The sequence below is a fragment of the Myxocyprinus asiaticus genome, chromosome 21 (genome assembly GCF_019703515.2).
Source record: "Myxocyprinus asiaticus isolate MX2 ecotype Aquarium Trade chromosome 21, UBuf_Myxa_2, whole genome shotgun sequence".
In the NCBI taxonomy this organism is placed as follows: Eukaryota; Metazoa; Chordata; class Actinopteri; order Cypriniformes; family Catostomidae; genus Myxocyprinus; species Myxocyprinus asiaticus.
The window spans coordinates 47,297,357-47,314,935 of NC_059364.1; positions in this window are offsets into that span (position 1 = coordinate 47,297,357).

A 17,579-nucleotide genomic window follows, 5' to 3' on the forward strand; every position below is an offset into this window, starting at 1 on the left:
GCAAATGGTAATTTACTGATGTAACACTCTGAACAGGGTCAAAGTCCCTTTCAAGGCAAGTCAGTTCACTCAGCTACCATCTTTGGAATGCTGCCCACCCGGGCAGCTATTTGGATGCCAATGGCATAAAAGTACAGATCCTATCTACTTGAATGGGTAAAGACCAAAATCTCCAAAACAGCTGGTCAAGATTACGATCAAAGGACATACTGTATTTCAGCAGTTAAATCTGACAACAATAGTATCATAAATTGTGCTTTTTTAGCTCAGATTTTCAGGCTGGCGCAGCTAATGCACATGTGCGTTCTCTAGTCGACTGACAGGCGATAGCTGTGTCTCATTTCAAAGGCTGTGTGCTCCGGAGGTCACATTTGTCAGCACATACGTCACAGAGGCTGTGTTGTTTCAGAAAAGCAAGTTGGACACTCCAAATGCAGCCCTCGAAAGCAACCTTCTTTCACAGGAATTCAGAGTATACAGGAGGTGTAACCTTCGTTGGCACTTACAACCCACAATTCTTTGCGTCAACATAAACATAATTTCTTTGAAAAAATGACACAGATTCACCCAAAATTATGATGTTTAAATGCAAGTGATGTTAATTCCTAAGTTGAAGTATCTCAGTATATGGGTGTAAAATATATAAAATTATAATAATATATAATGTCTTCTTCTTTCGGCTGCTCCCATTAGCAGTCGCCACAGCGGACCATTTGTGATCTGCATATTTGACTTGCCACAGGTTTTACGCCCGATTTTATGCAACCCCCAGTGGCTGCATGTTTTTGGACTTGTGGGAGGAAACCCACGCGAACACAGGGAGAACATGCAAATTCCACACTGAAAGGCCCAGTGAGCCACCATGCCGCCTAATAATATACAATGTAAAATAAATTATTATAAAGTAAATATAAAAGTACAGCCGCAAAATCCTTATTATTTTCTCTCTAGATCAATATAATTCTCCTAAAATTTACCTCAGAGATTCCCTTCTCACTCAGAGCACTTGTGCAGGTTGAGAGCAATGCGTGGTGTCATAGCAACCATGATACATTCTGTTTACATCTGTCCTACGAAGGTCATCTAGTTTTAACTAAACTAATTCTAAGTTAAGGACGCTTGGTATATCAATGCCTACAAAGGACGCATCCAACCTAGCAACAGCCTTCGTAATGAGACACCCTTTTGTATATAAAAGGTGATTGGCTGTAAGGCAGGGCTTCCTTTTCTACATCAGCCACACTGGGCATTCCAGTTTTCTTATTCATTTTAATACCAGTGCCCAATCTCGGGGTAAACAGTCTCTAACGTGGTTAATTGACATCAGGGTCATTATATGATTGACTTAGAAGAATCATGTGATCCAGGTTGACCGTTAAGCTCCCTCTTATGGTAGAGCCACGGAGGTTGGTATCTCTTTGTATAAAAGAATCTCTGGCTGAGACAGAGCACTTGTATTAAAATAAATGGGAGAATTTAAAATGCCTAATATTGCGGGTGTAGAAAAGTAAATCCCATCTACAGGTAAAAGAGCCAACACTTTACTCAAAAACGTGCATGCCCATTAGCTGGACCAGCCTGAAAAATAGCGTTTTTTTCTATCTATAATAGCTTTGTTGTCAGACTTTATTGCTTATTTAAAGTCCCTGTAAGGTGCCTCGATCAGCGCCATAACCTGTTAACATATTTCCTACTGAAACATAAAGTTGGGGTGGGACTTGTCGTTTGGCCTGTGCCATTCAAAAAAATAGCCAATAGGCTTTAGTTTACATCTGCTCATTCCAGAGCTCGTGTTCAGCTGGGGAAACCGAGAAGCGATCTCAGTACCGAGACAGACCGTTTTTCCACTGACTTGAGAACCGAACAATGATCTAACTGACCATGTTACTACATAACCAGCCCATAAACAAACACAGTCTTTGCTTACGACGAGGCTGGAGCCATTGTGAAAGTCCAATACAGATGAATGAGAATCAAGCGAATAAAAGATCACAATATTTCAATGTTTTGAATCACTGTACACTAAACATAAAGAATAAAGAACACTTACTAGTGCTAGTAACCTCTGAAAAATGCCTGCATAACGCCTGAATAAACTTCAGCCACTTTCCGCACATTCTGCTTCCGCATGCGTGTTCTATTCAGAAGTGATCATCCCCATGCCCTATTTCCTTCGAAGACAATTACCCTCCACTGTGAGAGCTTCAGAGGTCTGAGAGATGATAATGGTCAGTCAGAGCTCACTTTTGAAGTGATTCTTATTGGCAATTCTGTTTGGAATGATCCTACAGCATGGATTGTGCTTCCTTTGAAATGCCTGTGAAGGCATCATCAGCGCAGGTGAGAACACAGCCATGTGCGCTGAACAGATGTAGGGGGAGGGGGCATTTTCATTCTAGAAAGTATTTGATTCAAGAAAGTTTTGCACAGGTTTTTCAGCCAGAAGACAAAGACTGCACTGCTTATATCTTCTGAAAACAAATTTTGCCAATGTTTAGAAGTACGCTAGCACATAGATGACCTTAAAGCTAATAGATATGGACTTAACTTTGATTTCACAGGGTCTTTAAAATATGTTATTTGATCATAATCTTGACCAACTGTTTAGAAGATATCAGTTTTTCCCTATTTAAGTAGATAGAAGCTGCACTTGTCAGGTCAAGTCATTGTTATTTGTATAGCGCTTTTCACAACACACATTGTTTCAAAGGAGCTTTACAGGAAATTATGCTGTAACAGAAAATGGAGCTGTAATGTCTATAACATCTTAAAGTCATCATTATGTGGTTTGAAGAAAAATGTGGTTGTAGATTATGCCTTAAAAAATTATTATTTGTCTTTAGGCCCCCAGTGAGCAACCAGGTTCACAGCATGAATATAATGCCAATATTAATGAATTACGTGTAATACAAGTCATGGGTTAAATTAGTATTACGAGTAGATGTTGGTGGCCAAAATTATGTTTAAACAAAATGATGATTCAGAAGAACCTGATGTAGTCCCAGAAAATATAGATACAGTCTTCTCTAGTACTCTTGATAGTGTCGCCCCACTAAGAATAAAAAAAATTAAAGAGAAAAGCCCTGCACCGTGGTACAATGATCACACTCATGTTCTCTAGAGATCTGCTCGGAAAATGGAGTACAAGTGAAAGAATACAAAATTAGAGGTCTCTAGCTACAGACAGGCTCTAAAGGCTGCCAGGTCTGCATATTTTAGCCAACTCATAAAAAATAACCACAACAATCCTAGATGTTTATTCAGTACTATGGCTAAACTGGTAAGGAATAAATATTCGACTGAACCAGATATTATATCTCAGAAAAGTAGTAATGACTTCATGAATTTCTTTAATGATAAAATTGAAATCATCAGAAACAAAATTGGAATTATGCAACCATCTGCCATAGCACCTCAGAAGACAGTGTCTCATATTATTCCCTACGAGTAAACTTTAGTCCCTCGCTGTCATAGGTCAGGAACAGCTAAAAAAACGTATAAAACCATTAAACGCAACAACATGTATGCTAGACCCCACACCGACTAAGCTCTTAAAAGAGATGTTCCTGTAATCTCAGAACCTCTTATTATAATATTATTCACTCCTCATTATCCTTAGGGCATGTCCCAAGAAACTTTAAGCTGGCAGTTATCAAACCACTTATCAAGAAACCACAGATTGATCCTGGAGTTGTGGCTAGTTATAGATCGAACTCAACTCATTTATGAGTTTATGTAATTTATGTAAAAAAAATTGAAAATGTAGTGTCCTCCCAACTGTTCATTTTTACAGAGAAAGTATATATATGAAGAAATTCAGTCAGGATTTAGGCCCCATAATAGTACAGAGACTGCACTTACCATAGTTACAAATTAATCTTTTAAGTTAAAAAAATTAATCTAATCATCTAATCACGACTGCATTTCTCCAATTATTTTTATATCTTAGTGTTGCCTTTGACACCATAGATCACAAAATTCTCTTAGTTAGGCTTGAGAATTATGGTGGCATTTTTGGACAGGCATTAGCTTGGTTTAGGTCCTATTTATCTGACCGCTACCACTTTGTCTGTGTAAATGAGGAGTTGTCAGATCAAACTAAAGTATGGAGTGCTACAGGGATCAGTTTTAGGGCCTTTGCTTTTCTCCTTATACTGTATATGTTTCCCCTAGGAGACATTATCTGGAACTGTGGAATTCGTTTTCGAATGGATAAATAACTAATTTTGGCATTATATTCATGCTGTGTAACCAGAGGGGAACTGGCCCCCACAGTGAGCCTGGTTTCTCCCAAGGTTATTTTTCTCCATTAACAACTTATGGAGTTTTGTGTTGCTTGCCACAGTCACCTTTAGCTAGCTAGTTTGCTCACTGTGGGTGTAAATACAATATTATTTAATTTATAAAAATTATTTATTTTAAGGCACAATTTACAATCATGCTTTTATCAAACTGCACAATGATGACTTTAAGACATTACAGATATTACAGCTTAATTTTCTGTTAAACCATAATTTTCTGTTAAGATGCTTTGAAACGATGTGCTGTGAAAAGCGCTATACAAATAAAAATGACTTGACTTAACTGTAAGATCAGAGGTGTAGTCAAGACCAGACCCTCCAAGACCCAGACCCAGACCAAGACTAGACCCCTTGAGACCAAGACAAGACCAAGACTAGACCATCCAAGACCCAGACCATGTTTATATGGTCTCGAGATGTCTTGAGACCAAGACCACAAGATCAAGACCCCACCTCTGGAAAATTCCCCTGTTCATTAATAAAACAAAATATTGTAATATGATACTAAGAATTGTCGTTTTCATTGAAAACATGGCTGGCCTAAATTGCCTTGTGATGATAGTCATCACTAGTATGAAATCAAATATCATTTTACATAATTTTCATTTTAAAGAGTTTGCAGATTGGTAGGCATGGTTATGTGCTTTAATATAGCTATATGTTAAAATTCTCATTTTAAGAAAGTTAGCAGTCTAGCAAATGGGAAATAATATTTAAAAAAAAATAATTAAAAAAAAACATGTCAAAGACAATGTGACTAAATTACCTATTGAATGATGATATTGTACCACGTGCTTCACTTATTAATGTGTGACATATTTTGCAGATTGCTCTCCATTTCTTATTTTCAGAATCTTCTTCAAAATTTTCAAATGCAAATTTGACCACTGCAGGCTCTGACATTTTCCAGACTGCTATATAGACAAAACAGTCCAGTTTTATGAGATGTGATCATAATCCAAATATATATAAAATAATACAACTAAAGTGAAGTGACTTGAATTGGCTAGTGCACAACAATTGAAGTCTGCATGGCATTAGTCTGATTTTCATTGCATGTACACTATTAATAATTATGTATACTATTAAACTATTCAAACAACTATGCATAAAGTTTATGCCCTGAAAATAACAGTGAAGAAACAAAGCAAGAAAAATGCTGATGTGAAATATTTGCAATAAGTGAAAAACACATTTTGAAAGAACTGATTAACTGAAATTAGTCTGACTTCCCAAAAGCATGGTTAATTGAGAATTGTTTCATATGCATTATAATTCTAACAAAATAATACTGTTTATTTTTTTTTTTGTCAGCTGAGCACATAAATGCAACGACCAATCATAGGCGTCTAAGTAACCAGCTCAGCCGTTGCTCATAGAGTTCTGTATGTGCATACTGCCGCAATCTCAAGCAAGGACTAAAAACGATGTAAATAAGAAATTTATTGTGATGTATACATATAAATAAAATAATAATAAGCATACATGATTAAACTAAACTACACTCTCCACATCCCCTCCCCGAGAGTCCCCCCAAAAAACTAAATATTTGCCCCATTTTTTAACAAATAAGTCCCTAAACCCCAGCCTTCTACTTACCGCTTCCTCAAATGCAGTTACCCTCCCCATTTCCACACACCACTCCGAAAAAAAGGGTGCTCCATTTGACTTCCAACCCCTTAAAATGACTTGCCTGCCGATCATGAGACTGGTCAGAACCTAATTTTTAATGTGATTATCCCCTAATTTCATGACCGCCCCATCACCCAAAATACTGAGTCTGGGACAAAGCAAAACCTGAATGTTCAAAACATCACACAAATAACTCCGAACCCTCAACCAAAACTCCTGGATCTTAACACACCCCCAAAAGACATGGGTAATGTCTCCAACTTCTGATTGGCATCGCCAGCAGGTGGGTGTGTCTTTAAGACCAAGTCTATATAATCTAGAGGGGGTCCAATAAAATTATGTAAAATCTTAAATTGCATAAGGCGAACCCTTGCATCTCTAGATACAGACTTGACATTTTTCAGAATCTTAGTCCACACTCCATCCTCCAATACCAAATTCAAATCTTTTTCCCATACTCTCTTGAGAGAAGTCAAGGCTCCATCCCCCAGACTCTGAATTAGCAGGGAGTAATACACTGATGCCTCATGACCTTTTCCAAAAGCAGTAATCACCTCTCCCAGAGTATCTGCCACTTTAGGGGGGTGTGTGCTACTCCCAAAAACAATACAGAGCAGGTGGCACAGCTGTAAATACCTATAAAACTGAGATCTGGGAAACCCAAAATGATGAACCAAATTCTCAAAAGATCTCAACACTCCACTCTCATACAGGTCGCCGAGTGTAGTAACCCCCCTCACAATCCACTCTGACCAGCAGAAAGGGGACTTGTTGATACATAATTTGGGGTTTAGCTATATGCTTGAGGCAACATTTAAATAAATGTCCGAATTAAATACTCTGGCCACTCGTCCAAATCACATGCAAATGTGAAATAACGGGGTGTGAATTAACTTCTCTGGTTACTTTGATAGAAAGGCTTTGCAGTGGCAAAATAGGGGCAAGGACATCCTGTTCAATAGAAAACCAGGCGGGGGCTCTTTCAGGTGGAAGCGACCAATCAGCCAAATGCCTGAGGCCAAACGCATAATAATAAAACAAAATCTTGGGTAGGCCTAGCCCACCTTTGTCTATTGGCCTATGTAACTTATTAAAATGCAATCTGGGACGTTCACCATTCCAAATGAAGGACTTTGCTATGCTATCAAATTGCTTGAAATAAGAGAGGGGGACATCTACAGGGAGAGATTGTAGCAGGTAGTTAAATTTTGGAATACAATTCATTTTAATAACATTAAACTTCCCAATCATCGATAAATGTAATGAAGCCCACCTGCCCACATCACTCGAAAAACTTTTTATTAAAGGGTCAAAATTAACACTAACTAAATCAGACAAATTTGCTGGGAATAAAATCCCCAAATACTTAATGCCCTGTTTGGGCCACTGGAAGGTGCCCGGCTGGAAAGCCGTTACTGGACAGTAGGCTGTCAGAGCCAAAGCTTCGGATTTAGACCAATTGACTTTGTATCCTGAGAACTTGGAAAAGGAATTAATAATTATGTGGAGGCAAGGCATAGAGACAAATAATAAAATATCATCTGCATAAAGCAGAAGCTTATGCGCCACACCTCCCGCAACCACCCCTGGAAAATCATCCTCCTTTCTTATCGCGCTGCTAATGGTTCTAGGGCAAGACAGAACAATAAATGGGAAAGAGGGCAACCCTGCCCAAACCCATACATTTCCAAAATCTTAAAAAGATAATCCCATCCTACCATATCAATCGCATTTTCGGCATCAAGTTAGATGGTAGCGACCGGAGACTGATCATTCGCTACTGACCACATGATATTGATGAGATGCCTGATGTTATCAGAAGAGCTGCAGCCCCGAATAAACCCCACCTGATCTATATGTATAAGAGATGTCATAACTTTACTTAATCGGTTAGCCAGAATTTTTGACCATATTTTTACCTCTAGCTGGATCAGGGAAACTGGATGGTAACTCTTACACTCGCTTGGATCTTTATACTTTTTAAGAATCAGACTGATCCGGGCTTGTGTCATGGTTGGCGGAAGCTTTCCATTCTTTAATGATTCCATATAAACTTCTAACAAAAGTGGAGCCAGTTCTGTAGTATAAGATCTAAAAAATTCAGCGGCAAAGCCATCTGGCCCCGGAGCCTTGCCAAGCTCCTCCAAGATTATCTCAGGATCAAGAGAATTGTTTTGCTCAGTCGTCAGTTTAGGGAGTGGTAATGGTTCCACAAAGTTTCTAATATCTTCATCATTAGACGAAGACGTAGAACTAAACTCAGCAAAAAAAGTCCTCTCACTTTCAACTGCTTTTATTTTCAGCAAACTTAACGTGTAAATATTTGTATGAACATAAAAAGATTCAACAACTAAGACATAAACTGAACAAATTTCACAGACATGTAACTAACAGAAATGGAATAATGTGTCCCTGAACAAAGGGGGGACTGTTAACAAAAGTAACAGTCAGTATCTGGTGTGGCCACCAGCTGCATTAAGTACTGCAGTGCATCTCCTCCTCATGGACTGCACCAGATTTGCCAGATCTTGCTGTGAGATATTACCCCACTCTTCCACCAAAGCACTTGCAAGTTCCCAGACATTTCTGGTGGGAATGGCCCTAACCCTCACCCTCCGATCCAACAGGTCCCAGACGTGCTCAATGGGATTGAGATCTGGGCTCTTCGCTGGCCTATTGCAGAACACTGACATTCCTGTCTTGCAGGAAATCAAGCACAGAACGAGCAGTATGGCTGGTGGAACTGTCATGCTGGAGGGTCATGTCAGGATGAGCCTGCAGGAAGGGTACTACATGAGCGAGGATTATGTCTTCCCTGTAATGCACAGCATTGAGATTGCCTTCAATGACAACAAGCTCAGTCCGATGATGCCGCCCCAGACCATGACAGACCCTCCACCTCCAAATCGATCCCACTCCAGAGTACAGGCCTCGGTGTAACGCTCATTCCTTCGATGATAAAAGTGAGTCCGACCACCACCCCTGGTGAGATAAAACCACGACTCATCAGTGAAGAGCACTTTTTGCCAGTCCTGTCTGGTCCAGCGAAGGTGGGTTTGTGCCCATAGGTGACGTTGCCGGTGATGTCTGGTAAGGACCTGCCTTACAACAGGCCTACAAGCCCTCAGTCCAGCCTCTCTCAGCCTATTGCAGACAGTCTGAGCACTGATGGAGGGATTATGCATTCCTGGTGTAACTCGGGCAGTTGTTGTTGCCATCCTGTACCTGTCCCGCAGGTGTGATATTCGGATGTACCGATCCTGTGCAGGTGTTGTTACACATGGTCTGCCACTGCGAGGACAATCAGCTGTCCTTCCTGTCTCCCTGTAGCGCTGTCTTAGGTGTCTCACAGTACGGACATTGCAATTTATTGCCCTGGCCACATCTGCAGTCCTCATGCCTCCATACAGCATGCCTAAGGCATGTTCACGCAGATGAGCAGAGACCCTGGGCATCTTTCTTTTGGTGTTTTTCAGAGTCAGTAGAAAGGTCTCTTTAGTGTCCTAAGTTTTTATAACTGTGACCTTAATTGCCTACTGCCTGTAAGCTGTTAGTGTCTCAATGACCGTTCCACAGGTGCATGTTCATTAATTGTTTATGGTTCATTGAACAAGCATGGAAAACATTGTTTAAACCCTTTACAATAAAGATCTGTAAAGTTATTTGTATTTTTACAAAATTATCTTTAAAATACAGTGTCCTGAAAAAGGGACATTTCTTTTTTTGCTGAGTTTATAAAGATCAAGACCTTTAAAAGCATTATTAATATCAATGGCCGAGGTAAAAATTTCACCACCAGCAGATTTCACTGAGGGAATCGTAGAAAAAGACACTCTCTGCTTTATATATCTAGCCAAAAGCTTCCCTGCTTTGTCCCCCATCTCAAAGTATGACTGTCTTGCCCTGAATAGCCAAAACTCCACCTTCCGTGACAAAATAGTATTATATCTGTATTTCAATCGGGTCAATTCTCTGAGGCAATCAGACAACATTCAGTGCTTCAGCTCTGCCTCAGCATTTTTAATATTCCCTTCCAACTCCACAAGTTCTCATGCTTTGGATTTTTTGATGAATGAGGCATTCTGTATGATCCAACCACTAAGAACCGCCTTAAGTGCCTCACAAGCCACACCCACAGAGGATACTGAGGACCAGTTAGTCTCCATATAAACATTGATTTTAGCCTTTATAATTTGTTGGAATTCAGGATTTTGCAAAAGGGATACATCAAAGCGCCAACTATATGATTTCTTTTTCTCCATATGTGGCAACACCTCTAAACTCACCAGGGCGTGATCTGAGACTAAGATGTTTCCAACTGAGCAATCAACAACAGATGAAATGAGGGACTTTATATATATATATATATATATATATATATATATATATATATATAAATCTATTCTAAAATAAATCTTATGGACTGATGAAAAAAATGTACCCTACCAGATGGGTTCAAAGTCTCCAAATAATCTGCAAGACCAAGATTTTTACACATCCTGTGAAGCGTCACTGTTGCTCTAGGGGGCTTACACACTTTTGCTTCACTATGATCAGGGACTGAGTCCATCAAAAGATTAAAGTCTCCTCCCAATATTATATCATGAGGGGTGCCAGCGGCTTGCAACATCCCTTCAAGGTCTATAAAAAAGACCTGATCATCAACGTTAGGTGCCAAAACCAACCTTTGCCCCTGAATTTCTGCTAAAAAAATAATGATTCTTCCTGATTTATCATTAATCTGTTTGAGACATTTGAATTGTAGATGTTTACTTATCAATGTAATGACTCCTCTGCTCTTACTTGAGCCAGCACTAAAGAAAACATGTCCACCCCATATCTTCCCAAGTTTTTCAGCTTCCTGTGGGGAAAAATGCGATCATATTTCTAACGTTTAAGAAATGAAATAACCTTCCTTCTTTTTATGGGGTACCCAAATCCATTCACATTCCACGTGGAGAGAGACAATCCACTCATATTAACATTTGACATATTAGACAAAATTTATTGTGTGTAAAAAATAAAATTATAAAGACCACATTCCAACATTAGTGCAACAATCAACCCCAAACTTCCCCCCCGAATGAAACAAACAGAAAAAAGAAAAGCGTGCGTATTAACCCCGCGCACGACAGCGCCAAACGGCGTCCATCCCTCCAAACTCAAACAGTCCAACGACAACTTTGCCGTCAGATTGCTCAAGTCCAGTGCTTCTGTAAAAATTTTGTGAGACAGAATTACACAACAGAAAATAATCTGTAAAAGAAACTCCAGCCAATATGCGGGATAAACACAAAGATGTGTAGATTCAGCCACATAACTGTTCCGAAGGTGTTCTTCTACAAAACAAACTCCAGCCGCTAGGCGGAACCAGCACAAAAAGAAACAAAAAAGGCACCCAGTTTCCTTGGACAGTGAAGTGAATGTTTAGTGAGTCAGGTCTACTCGGCTGTTACATGAGTGCAAAAAAAAAGCCCTAATCACTCCAGTGCTTTGCAAGAAATATTCCACAGAACAAACTCCAACCAATAGGAGGCATAAGCACAAAGAACATGCAGATTCATCCACAAACTGTCCCGAAGGAGTGTTATTCCACAAAACATACCCCAGCCGCTAGGCGGAACCAGCACAAAAAGAAACAAAGGTGACGCTCAGTTTCCTCAGACAGTCAAGTGAATGCTCAGTGAGTCAGGTCCACTCGGCTGCATAGACAGAGTCACACAATAACTTACTCATTCCATTGACTTTATGAAGGACATCGCTTGCTGTGGGTATGCAAATATTTTGCGGCCATCCTTAGTGTCTGTTCTCAATTTGGCTGGGAACATCAGTGCAAAAGCGACCTTCTGTTGATGTAAGAGTTTCTTGCATTACTTGAATCGATCACGTTTCTCTCTTGTCGAATTCGCAAAATCTGGGAACAAGAAAATGCTGTGGTTCTTCCAAGAAAGCCTTCCTTTGCTCCTCGCCTCGCGTAACATGAGATCTTTATCGGATGATCTCAGAAATTTGGCCAGAATTGATCAGGGCTTGTCTCCCTCAGCGGATCTCCAAGCCGGAACTCTGTGAGCTCGCTCGATTTCCAGCTTATGGCCTGTTATGTTGAGCAGACTCGTCTAGGAATTTCACCATATCTCGGCCTTCTTCGTTCTCAGGAATTCCAACAATACTGACGTTTTTTCGCCGGCTACTATTCTCTAAGTCTTCCAACTTTTCCCAAACGTGTTCCAAGTCTGTCTTGGTTGCTAGCGTGTTAGCAGCTAATTCCCTCTCCGATGACTCCAGATAATCAATTTGTTTCTCGACATCCAACACTCTTATAACCACCACAGAAAATGTAGTCTCCATGGCAGTGATCGATCGTCGTATTACAGCAAGATCCCCCAAGTCAGCAACGACCTTCGCCAGCATTGCTGACATGCTCGACAGTTGACACTGAATCTCTCCCGCCGCACCGTCCAAACTGAGTCCCTGGTCTGCGGCCCTGTCTGGGGTATCAGCTTGAGCACGTAAGTGTCTTTTAATGTCTCCAGAGCCCGAGGATTTTAAATTATTTTTCATATTGTCTTCATAGAACAGTTATGGTACAGGGTGTATCAAATCTCACAAGTTTATGACACAAAAAGTAAAGTATTAAAAACTAGCGAAGTTCGCAGAGCTCGCCGTTCACACGTCCGACCCTCACATGGCGCCACGCGACTCCTCTATGAATGATTGTAAAGACTTAAAGTAGTGCTGGTTTTGATGGAAATGGCTGCTCTGAGTGCTGTTCTCACTTCATTCTTAAAAGTTTGAACAAAATATCCAAATCTTTTTGCAGATTTGCAAAATGTTCTATCGCCTCATACTCTTGTTTTCATCTCCACTCATAATGTGAGGTACAGCCATCTCTGTTTGTGTGTTTTTGGAAGCAGCTCAACTCTCTCCCATTTTCCCTCTTCCCATTCATTTTGAGAGTAATTCTTTTTCTAATTTTCTGAGGTGTGAAAAACTAGGGGTGTGTGTTGTGACCCTTTAAAGAAAGTTAAAAAGAAAAGCTCTGCACCATGGTTCAATGATCATACTCATGCTCTTAAAAGAGTAACTTGGAAAATGGAATGCAAGTGGGAAGATTACAAAATTAGGTGTTTCGCGGTGCATGGGAGGATAGTGTCTCTACCTACAGACAGGCTCTAAAAGTCGCCAGGTCTGTATATTTTAGCAAACTCATAGAAAATCACCACAAAAATTCTAGGTATTTATTCAGCACCATGGCTAAATTGACAAGGAAGAAAGCTTCGATTAAACCAGATATTCCCTCACAGCACAATAGTAATGACTATATGAATTTCTTTACAAATAAAACTGAGACCATCAGAAAGAAAATTGGAATTATGCAACCATCTGCCACATCACTTCAGAAGACCGTGTCTTCTCCAACATGTATGCTACACCCCATACCCACTAAGCTAATGAAATAACTGTTTCCTGTAATCTCCTTTTAAAATATGTGGTTCCATTGACTCCTCACAATATTTAGGTTTAAGAACTTTCAAGCTGGCAGTTATCAAACTGCTTATCAAGAAACCACAGCTTGATCCTGGAGAGTTGGCTAAATCTTCCATTTTGTCTAAAATATTAGAAAAGGTAGTGTCCTGCCAACTATGTTCATTTTTACAGGGAAATGTTATCTGTGAAGAATTTCTGTCAGGATTTAGACCCCATCATAGTACAGAGACTGCACTTATCAGAGTAACCAATTAGTTGTTCTTACCATCGGACCATGGCTGCATTTCTCTTCTAGTGCTTTCAGATATTAATGCTGCCATCGATACCATAGATCTTGACATTCTCTTGGATAGGCTTGAGAATTATGTTGGCATTTGTGGGCAGGCATTAGCATGGTTTAGGTCCTATTTATCTGACCACTACCACTCAGATCAAGTAAAGTATAGAGTGCCACAGGGCTCAGTTTTAGATCCTCTGCTTTTGTCAGTGTATATGCTTCCCCTGGGGGACATTATCGAAAACCAAGGTATTAGTTTTCACTGTCATGCCAACGATACTCAGATTTATATTTTCTTGAGACCTGATAAAATGTCCTAATTTTCAAAGTTAGCAGAATGTATCAATGATATCAAAGACCTCTAAACATAAGATGCTAGAATATAATTTGTCTCTCAATGGATGTACTGTTACATCGTCTTCTACAGTTAAGAACTTGAATATTATGTTTGATAAATCTGTCCTTGAAAATCACACTTACATTTACATTGTCATTTAGCAGACGATTTTATCAAAAACCACTTACAAATGAGGAACATAGCAAGCAATTTGTCATCCAAAAGTCAATATCTGCATATCTATAATTATTGCATATCTATCTATACTTATAGTACATAATGGGAACTTGAAAAACCAGCTCTGTTTTCACTTAATATGTCATGGGCTATTGTGGGAACTCGTCAAAGGTGTTTTCTATATTTACTTTTTTATTTTGTGGTGCAAAGGCCACATTTGATGTTAAAAATCTCATCAAACCAAATTATCAAATATAGGATCAAATCAGACCCACAGAAAACATTGGTTTTTAATAGTATGGCATGCAGCAATAAAACATTCTGGGTAGTTTTGTGGATCAAACCCAACCCAAATAAGAGTTTGAGACAAGTTTAAGTAAAATTTCATCCACAGAAGCACCTAGATGAATTTTAATTTTTTAGAGAACTTCAAAATAAAATAAAATTATAACCATTGGTTTTGTTGTTTTTATATAGCTATTTTGAAGCCTTGTTCCAATAAAAAAAAATGGATAATATTTATGAAATATTTTAACTTGAAACGGGTCAAATTTGACCCGAACACAATAGGAGGGTTAATGTGTGTTAACAGAATGTTTAACTGGGGAACTTGGGACCCTGGGAATGTACAGTTCTTGAAGGGAGGGCAGGGGAAAACCAGTAATCTGCTCAGCAGTCCGAACTGTCCTTTGTAGTCTTCCATTGTCTGATTTCGTAGCTGAACCAAACCAGACAGTTATTGAAGTGTAGAGGACAGGCTCAATGACTGCTGAGTAGAACTGCATTAGCAGTGCCTGTGACAGGTTGAACTTCTTCAACTGGTGAAGGAAGTACAACCTCTGCTGTGCCTTTATCACAATGGAGTCAATGTGGGTGTCCCACTTCAGGTCCTGTGAAATGGTAGTGCCCAGGATCCTGAATGACACCACTGCTGCTACAGTGCTGTTTAGGAGGAACACCCCAACATTGACCCCGCTCACCATTCTAAAGTCCACAATCATCTCCACTGTTTTGAGTGTGTTGAGCTCCAGGTTGTTATGACTGCACCAGTGAGCCAGCCGTTCAACTTCCCTTCTGTATGCAGACTCACCGTCACCTTGGATGAGGCCGATAACATTAGTGTTGTCTGCAAACTTTAGGAGCTTGACAGAGGGGTCGTTGGCTTTGTTAAAATCGGCGAGAATAATAATGAGTGAATCCGGGGATTGTTCTGTGTCTGTGGTCTGATCAGCCAGCTGTTGCAGCGCTGCGTTCACGCGTGCTTGTGGTGGGATTTACACACATAGACGAGTAGAAAGGCTTACAGTTGATAAAGAGAGCTTCCAAATTAGGACAGCACATCTTCTTTAATGTTGTTACATCTGTACACCAACTTTCATTGATGTAAAAGCATGTTCCACTGCCTCTCGTTGTCCGTTAACTCCGCAATGTGATCCGGTCTGAACAGCTGGAAGCCCCCGCATATGCTCCCTGCAGCTACAGGTAGCCAGTGGGTTGATGTGAGAACTCTTTGGCTGATTGAAGCAGCCAAAGAGGTTTTACATTGATCTGCAGTGGCTTAATCGTGCTAACTGAGAGGCTGGCCAACAGGGCATTACAGTGGTCTAGTATTGAAATGACCAGAGCTCGGACCAGGAACTGTGTAACCAGGGTTTGAAATTAAAACCCGCCAAATGTGGGTAAAAATCGGCAGTGGTGGTTAACGCCATAATTTTTACTAGCCACTTTGGCAGGTGACGTTTTCAGGGTTTTTCCTTCATTGAAAATTCTGTGTATGTCCGGCGACTAGGAGCCGCTGCTGATTCATCTCACGTTCAGCACTCTATAAGCATGAAATATCCCTCTTATAACTTACACGCGCATCTGTGTGGGGTGAATATAGCATGCTTCACGCGAACCGCTGCAGCACACATCAGCATGCTCCAGAGATAAGATTGTCAGAGCTCTGGGACAGCGCAGAGTGAAATTTAAGTGATTCAGTTGTGCTTCACTCGATATCATGGCGGCCGACAGAGACCACAAAACTTATGTGATCCATTTGAAATCTACAGAGAACATTCTACTACAGTTTTCAAAACACATCATCATCCTTCCTAAAATGTTTTTTATTACTGCAGTAACACTAACTGATATAACTATAGATTCATATTAATCTATTAGAGCAAATGTATTAGACTTTATTTTGTTACAGCTGTGAAAATTGTAGTTATAGGTTTCTAAATATGTTTAAGCTATTTATTTTTTTCATAACAAATACTAGAGTTTTTTTTTTTTTTTTTTTTTTTTTTTTTAGAAAAGACTATCAACATTAACCTAACCACAGTAATGTGGCGCCATCTATGGTCTTACCTAGCATATCACCCTGCAGCTCACGCCTGGTTACCCACTGAACAGGGTTGAGCCTGGCTAGTACCTGGATAGGCGGCCACCTGGGGAAAACTACGGTTTCTGCTGGAAGAGGAGTTGGAGAGGCCAGCAGGGGGTGCTCACCCTGCGGTCTATGTGGGTTCTACTGCCCCAGCATAGTGACAGGGGCACTAAACTGTAAAAAGGCACTGTCTCTCGGATGAGACGTTAACTGAGGTCCTGACTCTCTGTGGTCATTAAAAATCCCAGGGCATTTCTCATAAAAGAGGAGGAGTGTAACCATGGTGTCCTGGCCAATTTGCTCATTAGCCTCTATCCATCATGGTGTCCTAATTATCCCCTATTTACAGTGCATTCAGAAATTATTTAGATCCCTTCATTTTGTTATGTTGCAGCCTTATGCTAAAATGCTATTTTTTTTTTTTCACATCAATCTCAACTCCATACCCCATAACACAATCCTGTCTCTGAGCTCTGCAGGCAGTTCCTTTGACCTCATGGCTTGGTTTTTGCTCTGATATGCATTTACAGCTGTGAGACCTTATATAGACAGGTGTGTGCCTTTCCAAATCATGTCAAATCAATTGAATTTACCACAAGCAGACTCCAATCAAAATGTAGAAACATCTCAAAGATGATCCAGAGAATTGAGATGCACCTGAGCTAAATTTCAAGTGTCATAGCAAAGGGTCTGAATACTTGTGATGTTTCAGTTTTTTCTTTTTAATACATTTGCAAAGTAATCAAAAATCTGGTTTTTGGGGGGCCTAGGTAGCTCAGCGAGTAAAGACGTTGACTACTACCCCTGGAGTCGAGAGTTCGAATCCAGGGTGTGCTGAGTGACTCCAGCCAGGTCTCCTAAGCAACCAAATTGGCCCGGTTGCTAGGGAGGGTAGAGCCACATGAGGTAACCTCCTCGTGGTTGCTATAATGTGGTTCTCGCTCTCGCTGGGCCGTGTGGTGAGTTGTGTGTGGATGCTGTGGAGAATGGCGTGGGCCT